The sequence below is a fragment of the Zingiber officinale genome, chromosome 1B, assembly GCF_018446385.1.
Source record: "Zingiber officinale cultivar Zhangliang chromosome 1B, Zo_v1.1, whole genome shotgun sequence".
NCBI classification, from domain to species: domain Eukaryota; kingdom Viridiplantae; phylum Streptophyta; class Magnoliopsida; order Zingiberales; family Zingiberaceae; genus Zingiber; species Zingiber officinale.
In genome coordinates, this window is record NC_055986.1 from 158,068,515 (window position 1) to 158,085,536 (window position 17,022).

Genomic DNA, 17,022 nt, shown 5'->3' on the forward strand with positions numbered 1-17,022 from the left:
TGCATGTCTAAAAGAAGAATTTGAGAGATTAATAGATGAAAATTCAAAAGTAAAAGATAAAATAGAAATATTAGAAAAGGATAATTCATGCATAAATGTTTCTCTTTCTCTAGAAAGAAATTTTAAATATCATCGAAAGCTGAATTGATATTATAAATTTCACAAGGAGCAAATTATAAAATTGTTTAGAAAACATGTTCCTAAAAAATTCTTAATAAATCCAGTAGGTAGAAACATATATTGGGTTTCAAAATCATATTTAAATTAAATATCTTTGCTTGATTTAGGTTAGAAATTAATTAGAACTTAATTTTTTAGAAAGAATTTTTTTTTGAATTTTTTTGTTGATGAATTTTCTATAAACTCTCTAAAAGTCAATTATTGAAATTTTATATTTATGTAAAGTCACTTGCTATTATATATTCTCAGAAAATATCTCAATTTTTTTAATAACTATGCTTAAGCATTTTTTTTTAAAATCTGACTTTATGTAGAACGGTAGTTATTTTTCCTGAACATTATATATTTTTTTATTGCTCTACTATTATAAAAATTTGCTCCTGATGTTTTTCAGAATTCTTTTAAACCCTTAGACTTTTTTCCAAGTAATATATTTAACATATTCCACTTTTAATGTGATCAAAAGGGGGAGTAGTAAAGATTAAGTCTAGGGAGATGGTAGCACAAAATTTTAAATTTTAATTTTTGCACTTAATTTTTGTACTTGCAAAATTTGTGTACTTACAATTTTTTTTAAACTGCTATTTGTTTACCCTAACTTAACTTAGATTTGATCACATCAAAAATGGGGAGATTGTTGGTACCCCAAGGTGATTTTGATGTGATTAACCAAGTCAGGTTAGGTCCTGTTAATTTTTAACCCTGTGTCTAAGTGTGTAGGAGCTTAGGAGCATAAGAAGTCGAACAAAAGATGTAGCTAGCGAAAAGGACGACATAGTAGAGAGTCGACGGGCTTGTTGCATCTAAGGGACGAGATGCTATGAAAGAGTACGTGGGCGGATGAGAAGGAAGCGTGCAGTGTTTCCGAGGGATGAGAAGCCAGAGCAGAAGGTTACTCGAGGAGAAGAGCAAAAGATGTATCCAGTGAGAAGGACGACACGAGAGAGAAGCCGACGGGCTCAGTGTGTCCGAGGGACGAGGCGTTGCGGAAGAGTACGCCAGCGGACTAAAAGGAAGCATGCGGCAATTCAGAGGGACGAGAAGCCAGGAGTGGAAGTTTGCTCGAAGGCCGGAAGTTGGGTTCGGGTGGGCCCTATTCCGAATGGCCGAGATCACCCAAGCGAGCGGAAGACCCGGACCAAGGTGAGCGAAACCGGAGCAGAAGATCGGGACCAAAAGTCAACAGGTTGTTGACCTTCTTGGTTCGGGCGCTCGGACTCACCGGACTCCGGGCACCCGAAACCTGGATCTTTATTTGGATCGAGTCAAACGCAATTTGTTGCGATGAGGATAAAGTTTTATCCCCCTCCAGGCTCCTGGAACCCTTCCAGGCGCCCCGACTAAGGCTATAAATATAGTCCTGGTCCTAAAAGCTAGAAAGGACTTGAGAAACACTTGTAATTAATTCTAGCTTTGTTATTGTGAACCATCAACGTTGTAAGAGGCTTCTCCGTCTGAAGGAGACTTTGATAGTGAGCTTCAACTGCCTTGGATTAACAACTCCTTGGTTGCAACCAAGTAAATCATTTGAGCCTCTTCTTTCTTTTAGTCTCTTATTTATTATATGCAAGTGTTAGTTTAATTTAGTTATAAAAGATTGAGAAAGGTTGTTTTAATTTTGTAGGTCTATTCACTCCCCTTAGCCGACCGCCCAGCGATCCCAACACAATGGTATAGCCATGTACACAACCAAATATTGATTGTTTGTGGCGAATCGAGTGAGTAACTGAACGCTATCACAAGTAAAGCTTTTGAGCGGAGTTCATGATGCAAAATGAAGAGTGAACAAAGGTGGGAGGTGTAGGATCGAGATGCGCTAGAGGGGGGATGAATAGCGCTCGCGACTTTTTCACACTTATCGAAAAACAAAGAATAACGCAGCGGAAATAAAAGAAAGAAAAAAAAGCAAATAAATATTAATACTTTTAGTTTACTTAGTTCGGAGTCTTTAATAACTCCTACTCCAAGGTCTGTGATCGTCGATCGCTTTCGTTGAGTAATGCACTATCAGTTCGAATATTACAAGTATATTAAATTATAACTTTGCATTAAGTAAAATATACCGACAACTTAAGGATTTAGAAAGTCGCACTTTCAGTTGTTGGAGTCGCGTCACAGAGTCGTAGGATCATCCTCGAAGTAGTGCATAAGTGAAGGATTACGAGAATGAGTCGTCTTTAGCCCTCTACTTGAACCAGCCTTTTATAGGCTGTTGAATGTGCCTTCAACCCCATTAAAGGTGCCTCTAGCTTGAATTTCTATCCCCAAATCCACGGTACCGATAAGTTCCGCTTTCTACAAACTTCATCCGTCTGAAGGCACCTCCAAGCTCATAAAAGACGCCTTCAAGCACTTTGAAGGTGCCTCCTGTTGGGATGTATACTATAAGTCTAGCTTTTGTATGAACATCTATTTTTGAGATATTTTGAAATGAGAATCACTTTAGTCAAATGTCTGCATTTTATATTTATATATATGTCGATGCAGTTGTCCATTTAATTTATATTGTAGATAACATGATGTGTGGTGTCACATAGAAGATTATGTTATCGGTTCCTTATAAATTATAAATAGTAGCTCACAACCAAGATGGATAAGGGCAAACCATTAGAACGGTTGTAGTGTAATTTGGTATTAGTTTATCTTGACTATATAATTACACTAGTACACTATGTGTGTATTGAGCAGGATCATTTGAGGTTGTTCGATTTATACTGACTATATAAAAGAACAGAACCTCTATTATTATGGATGTGCGTACTCTTAATCCCGATATAATAACAAACACATATATTTAGTATTTATTTCTTTAACTTATCAATGGGTGAGATTTATTCGTTAAATCAATAGACCCGATAAGTTGGGAGATAATACCATTTATATGGTGTGTTGTTGATTATAAAGGGAAACTGTGTCCTATTTATTTAGGTTGATAATGCCCCCTTGAGGAGCTCATAAGGATTATCATTTTTTTGATGAAAGGTAAATTATATATCATCAAGAAAATAGTATAAACTGACATGTGTCCAAAGATAGCAATCGTTTCAAATGAAGTATCAGATCCGGATGGCCATCCAAGGTATGAGCCCATGATAAGCTCATATACATGTACCTGTACTCTTACTATACCAACCACAAAATACAATCACTGTCATCAGTCTCAAAAGTACCAACCAGTCAAACAAGCACTCCCTATCTAGCTATCACCTATGTGACTCAACCATCCATCAACCTGGAGAATCGACCCAAGCAACCTGGACGATCCCATTGACTGTTGCCATCATGTCAATCCATGGTCTGATCATCCCTGGGTCCATCTAGCCAACATGCTGCTATCTGGCAATCATCCGCTATCCCATCCACCACTATTTGCACATCATAGCCTACTGCAATACCAACCCAAATCGATCATCCTTGACTGTTAGATCATGCAACGCAAGACAAGTCATCGAACCCACTTTTAGCAAGTGGTCAGCTATCAACGAATTTGTCGTGTCTTTACCGTGAACCGTTTGCTGCGGACTAGATAGATCTTTCTGGTGGATCTATGCACCCTCGTGCGTTTTTTGGCAAAACCCCAGCCATAAACGGATTGGGCGTGTCCTTATCGCGAGTCGTTTGCTGCGGACTAGATAGATCATTATGGTGAATCCATTCACTATCCTCACACACACCGCCTCACCCATGTCTTCAATCAACCAGTGTACAAACTCACATAGACCCTCTCCTCTCTCAGTAGGCCCCTCACAACCAAAACAAAGTAGAGGACCCACTCTACACCAAAATGTGATCAAAGTGTAAACACTCACATACATAAGGCTCACGGTGGACTTAGTCCGACATGATAATAAAGTTGAGTGGTACTATTCTTGGAGTCAGATGTTAATTAAATAAGTTGTTAGTAACTTATTTAATTAACGGGCATACGATATCTTAAACACAGGGAGATTAACTCACTCATGATAAGTAGGAGCTCATATTGTAATATGAGATTGGTGTAGTAGTTCAATAATGACCCTTTAGTGGTATGAGTTATTATTGATGAACTTGAGTTGGATGTTCGGGTCGAACACAGGAAGCTCAAGTCCATCAGGAGGTCAAAACCAATTCCTCCTCTCGGCCCCTGTTGTAGTCTTTATAAAGCCTCGCATCCACCCATCTATAACCGGGTTTGGTTTAACTTAACTTGGTTTGGTTTAACTTAATTTGGTTTGGTTTAACTTAACTTGGTTTGGTTTAACTTAACTTGGTTTAGTTTAATTTAACTTGGTTTGTTTTAACAAAATTTGTTTAGATTTTTTCTAAACAAAATTTTGTTAATTTTTCTTTCCTTGTAACCGACGGCAAGTCTATAAAAAGGAGTAGGATATGACCCCTAAAACCTAACTTTCTTATTCTCCATAATCCCTTCTCTCCTTGTGGTTGCCGCCCCCTCTCCTCCTCCTAGGGCCGGCAGCACAAAACCTATTCTCCTCTCCCCTTTCCCTCTTCTTCTCCTTGTGGCCGGCGCCACCTTCAACCACACCTAGGGTTGGCGCCACCTCCACCAAGGGCCGCCCCCTTTCCCTCCTAGCTAGGGCCAACGACACTTCTTGTTCTTGGTGGCCAGCGGCTTGAAGAAGGGAAGAAGAGCAAGAAAAGCAAGAAGAGGAAGAAGAGGAAGAAGGGAAAAAAGAGGAAGAAGAAGAGAAGGAAGAAGATTAGAAGGTGCCTCATCCTAGCGACTCTTTTGTGGTCGGTGGTTTTGGAAGAGAAGAAAAGAGGGTGATGTTGTCTTGGTAGATCATCGCCCACATGACGTCCAAGAAGAGGAGAGGAATACGGCAGAAGATCAAGAGGTCTTTAGCTACGAAGAAAGGTACAACTAGTTCTTTAATTCCGCTGCGTATCTAGTTTCATTTTTCTTTGTATCGATTTTGCGTATCGATTTTGAATACCAACACAAGAGGCCAGTGATCTTGTGCTTTGATCAAGGTGTGCTTTGATCAATCAAGAACTTGCTTGATTGATCAAACATATGTCTGATCGAGCATGTGGGTTGCTAGGAAAGGTTCTGTGCTCGTATAAATTTTTGTACAAGGGATTTACACAGAACGAAATTCCTAGCGCCAGCACCTCTGCGCCTCTCCGTGCGAGCCTTTGGCCAAGCCACCCGAGGTGCCTCCAACCGTTGCAGAGGCACCTTAAGCATTATTCATCCGAGCTTGAAATGTGCTTTCCACTCCTTGCAAGATACGTTGGCCCAAAATACCAAACATACCTTGCAAAACAAAGTTAGTACAATAGAATATGAATTATATAAGTGTTTGACAGTCTTCAGACTGTCTAGTTCCGACTTTTGGATTTCCTGAAAACCCTAGGTCAAACTGATGCCTACTATTTTCTCAACGACGAACGTGTCCTCACCTACTCCTCTCAGGAGAATTTACCTTTTGTCAGACCGATCCTCCATACTAACTGGACTTTTTCTCAACGTCTGAGACATCAGGACTTCATACTGAACGTCCAATCTCCGACTCGTCCAGTCTTCCACTTGGTGCCTGTGACCCCTAGGATTTTCACCTAGTGCCCTTGACACCATGACTTCGCCCAACGTCCTCAACCTACCAAGGCTTTGTCCAGCCCCCAGACCAAGATTTCGTTACTTAACCATAGCTAGGATTTTCCTTTACCTACGATCACTTAGGACTTTCTTGCACACTTAGTTCAACTTGTTAGACAACAAGACATCTTAACTTTGAACCCTTTGCAATAATCAAAACTCAGGTTCCATCATCTGATATTTTCTGCACCAACAGAAGAATTCTTTGCTTTTGCTTCTGCTCTTTTTACTTTTCTTAGTCACGACCTCCTTATATAGGAACTCCGACCCTGAGTTTCATTGAATGGCTGAGTAATGGTTATTTAATGTCTGAGGTATAGTGACAATCGTTGGCTATGGTCAGTCATTTCTGTCTAGGTAATTATAGATTCACCATTAACATTGATTTCATATGAATGCATCTATTACATACTTAAGGAGGTAGCAAAAAGAGGATTCGAGTGGCAAAATGTTGATTTTCTTAGGCAAATTTACCCCTACTAGTCCGACATTCGATGCACATAGATCGTTCTACACACAAATTACCTTGGTTCAATGCAATCCAAGTCCTAGATTTGCACCCTTACATAGGTGCAATTCAAACCCTAGATTTTTCAATTGTTGGGATTTATACTATAAGCCTAGCTTTTGTATGAACATCTGTTTTGAAATATTTTGAAATGAGAATCACTTTGGTCAAATGTTTACATTTTATATTTATATATATGTCAATGCAGTTGTCCATTTAATTTATATTATAGATAACATGGTGTGTGGTGCCACACAAAAGATTATGTTATCGGTTCCTTATAAATTATAAATAGTAGCTCACAACCAAGATGGATTGGGATAAACCATTGGAACGGTTGTAGTATAATTTGGTATTAGTCTGTCTTGACTATAAAATTACACTAGTACACTATGTGTGTATTGAGTAGGACCGTTTGAGGTTGTTTGATTTGTACTGACTACGTAAAAGAATAAAACCTCTGTTATTATGGATGTGCATCCTCTTAATCCCTATATAATAAGAAGCACGTATACTTAGTATTTATTTCTTTAACATATCAATGGGTGAGATTTATTTGATAAATCAATAGACCCAATGAGTTGAGAGATAATACTGTTTATATGGTGCGTTGCTGATTATAGAAGGAATCTGTGTCCTAATTATTTAGGCTGATGATGCCCCCTTGAGGAGCTCATAAGGATTATCATGTAAACCCTACAGGTGGACTTAGTCCGACATGATAATAAAGTTTAGTGGTATTACTCTTGGAATCAAATGTTAATTAATTGAATTGTCAGTAACTCATTTAATTAATGGACATACGATATCTTAAACACAGGGAGATTAACACACTCATGATAAGAAGGAGCCCATATTGTAATATGGGATTGGTGTGGTAGTTCAATAATAACCCTTTAGTGGTATGAGTTATTATTGATGGACTTGAGTTGAGTGTGTTGGTTGCTACTCGGAAAACCTAATGGTTCCACTATACAAAAATTTTGTACAAAGGTCTGAACTTTTTCCTAGCTACCATGTGTTCTTTTAAATTAAACTTGGATCGCCTGCGGAACTTAACACGTTTGATCCAAAGTTTAATCTATTTGTTCTTTTAGGTTTTGACTTGGATCTCCTGCAGAACTTAACACGTTCGATCCAAATCACCTAAGTTATTAATTCCATTAAATATTAATTTCCATAATTTGTTCCCAGTACTGACGTGGCGAGGCACATGGCCTTCTTGGATATGGGAGCAACCACCACCGACTAGACAAAACCTTTTAAGGAAAGTTAATATTTAATTTCCTAAAATAACTTTAGGTTAACCAAAAAAACAATCAAATCACAAGGAAAAGAAAAATAAAGAACACAATATCGAAAACAAGTTCGAAATACTAGAATCGTATACCTCTTGTATTTGGTATTTATTTCCAAAAATAACTAGTATGATGCGGAAAAGAAAACTACTAATTATACCTTTTAGAAAACCCTCTTGATCTTCTACCGTATTCCTCTTCTAACCTCGGACGTTGTGTGGGCAACGATCTTCCAAGATGAGAAACCACCAAAGCACCTTCTTCTCCTCCTTGCTAGGTTCGGCCAAATCAAAAGCTTCACCAAGGATGAAGAAAAAAAACACCAACCAAACTCCAAGGGATGAAAGATTTCTCTCCTTCTTCTTCTTCTTCTCCAAGTAGTATCCGGCCACCACAAGAGCTCCAAGCAAGAGAGGGTTTCGGCCACCACAAAGAGGAAGAGAAAGAGAAAGGATGGCCGGCCACAACACCAAGGAAAAGAGGGAGAGAATAATAGAAGTTGTATGTCATGAAGGCACCCCAACCCCTTCTTTTATATTCCTTGGCTTTGACAAATAAGGAAATTTAATTACAATAAAATTTCCTTAACTTTCCTTGATAACAATTAATTAAGAAAAATTAAATAAAATTTCCTAATCAATTGTATATGGTCGGCCACATCAACAAGACCAAACAAAGCAATTTCAATCACCAATTAAAATTTCTTATTTGTCTTCGGAAATTTAAAAAAAAAATAAAATTTCCTTTTAAAATCCCTTCATGGTTGATAAAAAGAAATTTCTATAATTTTAATTATTCTACATGTGAATAATTTATAAAGAAGAAAAATAAAATATCTTTCCAATCTACAAATAAGGAAAGAGATCTAATCTCTTTCTTTAATCTTTTGTAGATCTTTTTAAAAGAGATATTTTAATTTTTAATCTCTCCAATAAATTATATCTTTCACATAAGAAATATTTAAAATTAAAATTCCTTTTAATTTAATGGGGGTCGGCCACCTAAGCTTGGGTTCAAGCTAGGGCCGGCCACCCATGAATCAAGGCTTGGCCGACCCTAGCTTGAACCACAAGCTAGCTTGGCCGGCCCCTATATCATGGGTACGAAGGTGGGTATAGGTGGGTATAGTACTCTATAAATAAGAGGCTACGATAGGGACCGAGAGGAGGAATTGGTTTTGGTCTCCCGATAAAATTAAGCATCCTGTGTTCGCCCCGAACACACAACTTAATTTTATCAATAATAATTCATTCTACTAGAGAACTATTATTGAACTACCGCATCAATCCCAAATTACATTTTTGGGCTCCTTCTTATTATGAGTGTGTTAGTCTCCCTGTGTTTAAGATGTCTAATGTCCACTAATTAAGTGAGTTACTGACAACTCATTTAATTAATATCTTAATCCAAGAATAGTACCACTCAACCTTATCGTCATGTCGGGCTAAGTCCACCTGCAGGGTTTAACATGACAATCTTTATGAGCTCATCTTGGGGACATTATCAACCTAGATTACTAGGACACAGTTTCCTTCTATAATCAACAACACACACTATAAGTGATATCATTTCCCAACTTATCGGGCTTATTGATTTATCGAACTAAATCTCACCCATTGATAAATTAAAGAAATAAATATCAAATATATGTGCTTGTTATTATATTAGGATTAAGAGCACACACTTCCATAACAACTGAGGTCTTTGTTCCTTTATAAAGTCAGTATAAAAGAAAACGACCTCTGATGGTCCTACTCAATACACTCTAAGTGTACTAGTGTAATTATATAGTTAAGATAAACTAATACCTAATTACACTATGACCTTCCAATGGCTTGTTCCTTTCCATTTTGGTCGTGAGCTACTATTTATAATTTATAAGGTACTGATAACATCATCTTCTGTATGTGACACCACATACTATGTTATCTATAATATAAATTAATTGAACAACTACAAATGTAGATGATTTGACCAAATGTGATTCTTTATTCAAAATAAATATTTACAAAATCTTAGGCTTTCAGTATACACTCTAACAGAGTGTTCGAGTTGAACACAGGAAGCCCAAGCCCATCAGGAGGCCTAAACCAATTCCTCCTCTAGGTCTCTGTTTAGCCTCTATATAAAGCCTCGCATCCATCCATCCATATTTTGGTTAATCTCACCTTCCTAGGGCCGGCAGCAAGGGATATAAAAGGGAGTAGGTGGCGCCCCCCAAAACCTAATTTTCCCACAATTTTCTTCTCTTCCTTGCTAGGACAGGCGCCTCCTCTTTGTTAGGGTCGACGCCTCTTTTTTTGCTAGGGTTAGCGCCTCTTCTCCTCCTTGCTAGGGCTGACTCCTTTTCTTCTCCTTGTGGGTGGCGGCTTTGAAAAGAGGAAGAAGAGGAGAAAGAGCCCCATCCTAGAGCCTCTCTTGGTGGCCTGCGGTTTGGGAGAAAAGAAGGGAAGGGTGTTTGTTGTCTTGGTAGATCGTCACCCACACGACGTCCAAGAAGAGGAGAGGAAGACAACAGAAGATCAAGATGTCTTTGGCTGCAAAAGAAAGGTACAACTAGTTCTTTGATTTCGCTGTGTAATTAGTTTAGTTTTCTTTGTATCGATCCTGAATACCAACATAAGAGGCCAGCGATCTTATATTTCGATCAAGGTGTGCTTTGATCCGTCAAGTACTTGCTCAATTGATCAAACACATGTCTGATCGAAGATGCGGGTTGGTAAGAAAAGTTCTGTACTTATACAATTTTTGTACAGGGGAAATTAAAACAGAACGAAATTTCGGCGCCTTCACCAATAATACCTCACATAAATGGAAACATAATATATGATAGCATTCAACAGTTGGGTGCAATATAGAACAGATAACTTTTATCCTTTGAACTTTCTCTTGTGAAAATATGTAGTAGATGTGATATCCTTGAACTATATATTCTAACAAGTTCTCATCTTGGACTCTCTTTGATACAACTCAGTTCTCATAGATGTGTTAGTTCTTGACCATGTGTTAGTGCTGGAAGTATCAGTTAATCAAACTTGTGTTTTGATATTGGAAAATGTTTAAAGTTAAGCTGTGTTGTTATTCTAACAAGTTGAACTGAATGTGAAGAAAAATCCTAAGTGATCTTATATAAAAGAAAGTCTTCATTGAGGTTAGGCATGTGGAAAGTCCTAGCTATGGTTAGGCAAGTGAAAAGTCCTAGCTGTGGTTAGACAATGAAGTCCTAATCTGGGGCACTGGGTAAAGTTTTGGCAGGTCGAGGATGTTGGATGAAATCCTAAAGTGGAGGATGCTAGGTGAAAGTTCTGGGAGTTATGGACACCAGGTGGAAGACTGAATGGATCGAGGATCTGACTTCCAGCATGAAGTCCTGATATCTCGGATGCTGAGTAAAAGTCCAGATAGTCTGGAGGATTGGTCTGAAAAAAGGTATTCTCTCCTGAGAGGAGTAGGTGAGAATGCGTTTTCCTAAGAAGGAGCAGTAGACATCAGTTCTACTTATAGTTTCAGCGAAACTCAAAGTTAGGACCGGACAATCCAAATGATGTCAAATTCATACTATATATATATTATTTATTACCTGAACCAATTCTTTTTTGCAGAAAGTGAAGTAATGGAAAAAGGCAGTCCAGGCACCCAGAGGTGATCCACACACCTGGAGTCTGGGCTCTCGGAGATGCTCCGGGAGCCTAGGCAAGCTTCGGCGAAGCAATAGGCCGAGCAAGGCCAGGCACCTTGGTGGCCCGGGCTCACAGAGGTGCTCCGGGCTCTCGGACGACCAAAATTTAATTGACACACTAAGCTAGAGTACGACGATTAGCCGACTCACGTCAGCGATCTAGGCACCCGAAGAGGGTCTGGGCGTTTAGATGTGGATAAATTTCAAGGATGAAGTTTCGATGAGAGCTCGCCATGTCAGTATAGTCCAAGCATCTGGGAGGGGATCCAAGTGCTTGGAAGGGGCTATAAAAGGAGGATTCGACCAACAGGTTCCACAAATCATTCCAATCATCTTCCGCTCATGTGCGTTGCTCAAAAATTGCTTCTACAACACCCAAACGTTGCTCCAATGACCAAAGGCTCAATTCTTCAAATATGTAGATTGTCAGTATATTTAATTTATTTAAATTCTTCAAAAGTTGAAAATCTCCACTTGTACTATTTTGAACTGATAGTGATTGTCCATCTAAAGCACTCAACGAGTGAGGGTCTTAGAGTAGGAGTCGTCACAAGCTCCTAACCAAGTAAATCTTGGCTTGTTAGCATTGTGTTTTCTTTTCTTTATTCTACTGCTGCTTATCTCTCGAAAGTTTTTAAATGAACGTGAAAGTCACAAGAGTTATTCTCCTCTCTAGTGCAATAATCCTACACCATGAACATGTCTAGTTCTGTGAAAAGTTCTAAGAATTGTCTTTCAATTCTCTTTGAAGTGGCCCTAATTCTTTCTGATCTCTTGAGAGTATTCTATATTACTCCACTAGATCATTAAAAGTTGTATGCTTGATGTTGGTGCAGATTGCATTGATAATCAGGTTTTGATGTATGCCAAATAGGTTAAAATTAGATGTGTTGTTTGTCTAACCTTTTTACTAAGTGTGCAAGACTTGATGGGTCTAGAGGACCAGAATACAAGGCTGAAGTCTAACTAGGTTGACAGTGTTATGGTCGAAATGTTCTATAGGGGGGGGGGGTGAATAGCTCGTCGTGCGCTCGTCGTCTTGCTTCTTGGTGATGATAGACAGCGGAAAATACAAGAAACAAAAATACAACGCTAACACGAAGGATTTATTTGGTATCCACCTCAAGAAGAGGTGACTAATCCAAGGATCCACACATACGAGCACTCTCCACTATGAAAACACTCCTTCTCGGTCGCAGCCGGAGGCGAAGAAGCCTCGTACAAACTCACACAACAACAAGAAGAAAAAGAAGAAGCAAATACAAGTAAATCTTATAAGATTTTACTCACTGAACCTAGCTATCTTCTCCTTATTGTTTGGAATGTCTCTTGACCTTGGAAGTGCAAGAACACCTTGCTCCAAGAAGCTTCAAGAACTGGCGGTGAGCTCTGGAGAAATCGCTATAAGGATCGGAGAAGAATCGGGCGAAAGTCTACTGAAGAAGATGCTCGCAACGGCTTTATCCAGCACCAACGGTCGGATCTCAATCGATTGAATTACTCTCAATCGATTGGGGAGGTTTTGGATCGATCGGTCGATCGATCTAGAGCACCTCTGTACTCATGGAAATCATTTGAATCGATTGTCCAATCGATTCAACATGTCTCATGATTTTCCAGCACTCCAATCGATTGGAGGCTCCCAATGAATCGAGTGATCGATTGGGAGGGCTTCTATACGATCGGCGACAGCTTCCCAATCGATCCACTGATCGATTGGGAGGAAGCTTTGTCGCGACACCTATCCAATCGATCAACTGATCGATTGGACATGATTCAATCGATCGGTTGATCGATTGAATCAACTTGATTTGCCCTAATCAAGTCCCAAGCCCCTAAACCCCAACATCTGGTCAACCATGACCTGTTGGGATATCATACCTAGCATCCAGTCACCCTTGACCTGCTAGGACTTCGTCACCAAGTGTCCGGTCAATCTCTTTGACCCACTTGGACTTTTCTCCTCGTGCCAAGTATCTGGTAAACCCTTTGACCTACTTGGACTTCTCAATACCAGGTGTCCGATCAACCTTGACCCACCTGGATTTCCAGGTGCCTGACTTCACTCACCAGGACTTCCCTTCTGCCTAGCTTCACTCACTAGGACTTCTCATATGCCTGGCTTTACTCACCATGTCTTTCACCTAACTTTACTCACTAGGGTTTCCCTTCTGCCTGGCTTCACTCACCAGGACTTTCACCCAGCTTCACTCACTAGGATTTTCATACTGCCTAGCTTCACTCACTAGGTCTTTCACCTGGCTTCACTCACCAGGATTTCCCAACTACCTGACTTCACTCACCAGGACTTCTCCTCTGCCTAGCTTCACTCACTAGGTCTTTCACCTGACTTCACTCACCAGGATTTTCCAACTGCCTGACTTCACTCACCAGGACTTCTCAGTCAAGTATCCAGTCAGTCTTGACCTACTTGACTCTTCTTCACATCTAACTGGCCAACCTTGACTAGAGGAGAATTGTACCAACAATCTCCCTAAATGAACAATTACACCTGTAATCTCCATGTATTGTCAAACATCGAAACTCAAACATCAAAACTCAAGCTTGAGCCTTCTCAAGCTTAGTTAACCAGGTCAACCTTGACCTAGAGAATATTGCACCAATAATCTCCCCCTTTTTATGTTTGACAATACCTTTAAGTTATGTTAATCCCATAGCCTCAACTTCTTTCATGTTAAGGCATGAATGAGGGTTTCCTTCATTCTCCCCCTTTCCTAGAGGGTAAATTTCATCTTTAGGTAATGAAGGTCTAACTTAAATCCTACATTCTCCCCCTATTGGCACACATCAAAAAGAACTCTCCCCCTGAAGAGTTACTCACTGTTGTTCACAATTTCACTCGTTGTTCACAACACCATAATGAAAGTCTCATACCCTTCATTATCTTCAACGTTCACTCTTGAGCGTTAATTAATCCAACAATGAAGGTCCCATACCCTTCACTGTATTAAATGCTCACCCTGGAGCATTATTCCATGTTATGATGCTCATCCTAGAGCATCCATAACCCCACAATGAAGATATCCACTCTCCATTGTTCTTTAACGCTCAATCTTGAGCATTGTTTTTCAAAATGAAGGTTTAACCACCTTCAATGGTGTCGGAAAATAATTTTCATGTCCTTAGTGAGTGACTCCCCCTGAAGACATGCTTCAAACTTCTGTCATTACACCAACAATGACTTGGAATCCCTAAATCTTTAGGAAACCCAAAATTTAGAAGTTTTGAGATTCAAAAATTCAATAATGAAACCAAACCTCAACCTAAACTCCTACTTAGTCTTCCTTAACCAATCCATCCTTGTTTTTATCATGAAAACTCCCCCTAAATGTATATAAATGAGTTTCAAGGGGATAGGAATTGTTACCTCGACTAAAAATGGTCTAAAATGCTGAAATTAGGTTTTTCCAGCCGAAATCAGTACTTCAATCGATTGAAATCGGGGTTTTAATCGATTGAACCTGACCCAATCGATCCACTGATCGATTCAATAGGTGAATCGATCACTCAATCGATTGAGGCACTTCAATCGATCGGGTGATCAATTGAAGGCCTGAAAATCTGAAATTCAATTTCAGTGATTTTTAGAAACTTCCAAAAAATTCTACAAAATTCTAAAAATCATGAAAATTGTTGTGGACATTATTTAGGGTATATACTATCAAGGAAAAATAGTTTTCTATGAAAATACTTTCTATTTTCAAAGATTGACACAAACTTGAAAACTTGTAAAAATTTTAATATTTTCTTCAAGTTTGTGTTTAACTTTTCAATGATGATTACTATCAAAAGATAACCTTCACCAAGGTTTTCCAAAAGCATTTTAAAATGATTTTCAAAACCAATATCCAACTATATTCTTTGGGCTCAATGCACATGACTTGTACATTAGCTTTCCCAATGATTAGAAAACACACAACTATATGTTTTGATGAACCTAAAACTCAACTAGATGCACTAAATCAACATCTTGAGTTTCGTTCATCGTCCTAACATCTCACTTGTATCTAATGTGTACTAAAACACATACAAGTCACCTTATAAGTCTTTGTGAGATGTAAATTTTGGTTTTGCCCTAAACTAGGGATCATGCATTTCTATCTAGGCATTTTAAGAATTTTGAACATCCACCAAGGATGTTACTTGTTAATAAATGTCATTTTTCCTTAATTGTAAGGAATTAAAAGTGATGCATGATGAGTTATGACATACATCAAAATGAATAATTTTCAAAAGTAAATTTCCTATAACTACATGATGTATGTATGACATGACATGGTATTTTTGTTGGTTTTCATAATAAAGCATGAATGCTAAACATGATGTCATGACATATGATGAGCAAACAAAGCATGGTAGTTTAGCTTAAACAGCATACCTAGATTTTCTATCCAAGTGTCCTTAAATCCTTAGCTAAACCTAAAATTTTTAAATCTTAGATTGCTTATATTTTCTTAAGAAAATGCCCAAGCCCAACTTGGCATTTCTTTTACTCTTAATTTGTTGTGCCCATTAAAATTACACATAATTCCTCAAGGTTTGACACACTTTACTCTTTCAAAGAGTAATCACTTTAAATTAAGGCTTAGATTTACCTTTAAATCCCTAAGAAAATACCAAAACCTCAACTTGGTATTTCTTATATTTTCTCAATTTGTGTCAATTTAAAATAAAAACAAAATTTTCAAATTATGGCACATTTTACTCTTTTAAAGAGTAAATGAAAATCCACTTCATTTTCAAAGGTTAAAAATAACCTTGAAAATGCTCTTCGAGTGTCAACTTCATCAAGGTTGGGTTAACTACCTTCCCAATTTGAGTTGACACTCTCTAACCCATCTAAGGGGTAGAGAAAATGCTCCTAGGAACCCAAAACCTATTGATGCTCTTTGGATGCTCTAGGTACTCACTAGGGATAACTTCCCTAGATACCTTCCTAATGACCTTGTTGGGCTTCTTAGAAGCCTTGGTCACCTTTTCTATGTCAACTCTAGGGATTGCTTCCCTTGTGACCTTCTTAGTGACTTTCTTAGACCTCTTAAAATTCTTAGTCACATTTGTTGTTGCAAAGATACTCCTAGGGATAACTTCCCTTATATCCTTGACTTGACCGCTAGACCTAGGGTTGGTTCCATAGCTATATGGAACCCTATGATAAGAAGGCACATCTTTTTTGGTTTTAGGTTTGTTTCCCAAATCCCTATGACCATTGGATGACCCTTGTTGTTTTCCTATACCTAGTTTATGATTCTTGGACCCTTGTGTTTCATTTGTGATTCTTCTAAGGGTCCTCTCCAATTTATCAAGTCTTGACCTAAAGCTTAATTTTCTCTCCATAATACCTCAACTTTAGATTTTTCACTAACACCTTGATTTTTCTTTTTCTTAGGCAAATACCTAGACTCCTTAGAGTTATTGCCTAAATTATTTTCTACCCTTCTAACTTTAGGTTGAGTGGTTTTAGCATGATAGGCTACATAATTCTCCTTAATTCTATCATGCTTCCTATTTTTATGGTAAATAGCATTAAAATGATATATACTAGAATTAGCATGCTTTTTACCATAATTCAAGGGGATAGGCTCAATAAATGATATCTTGGGTTTTACCTTGGAAGCTCCCCCTTGACTTGTGCTTCCTCCTTTAGCTTTGACCACTTCTTCCCCTTTGGGCATTGACTCCGATAATGTCCTTTTTGATGACATGAGAAGCACACAATGTACTCCTTACTCTT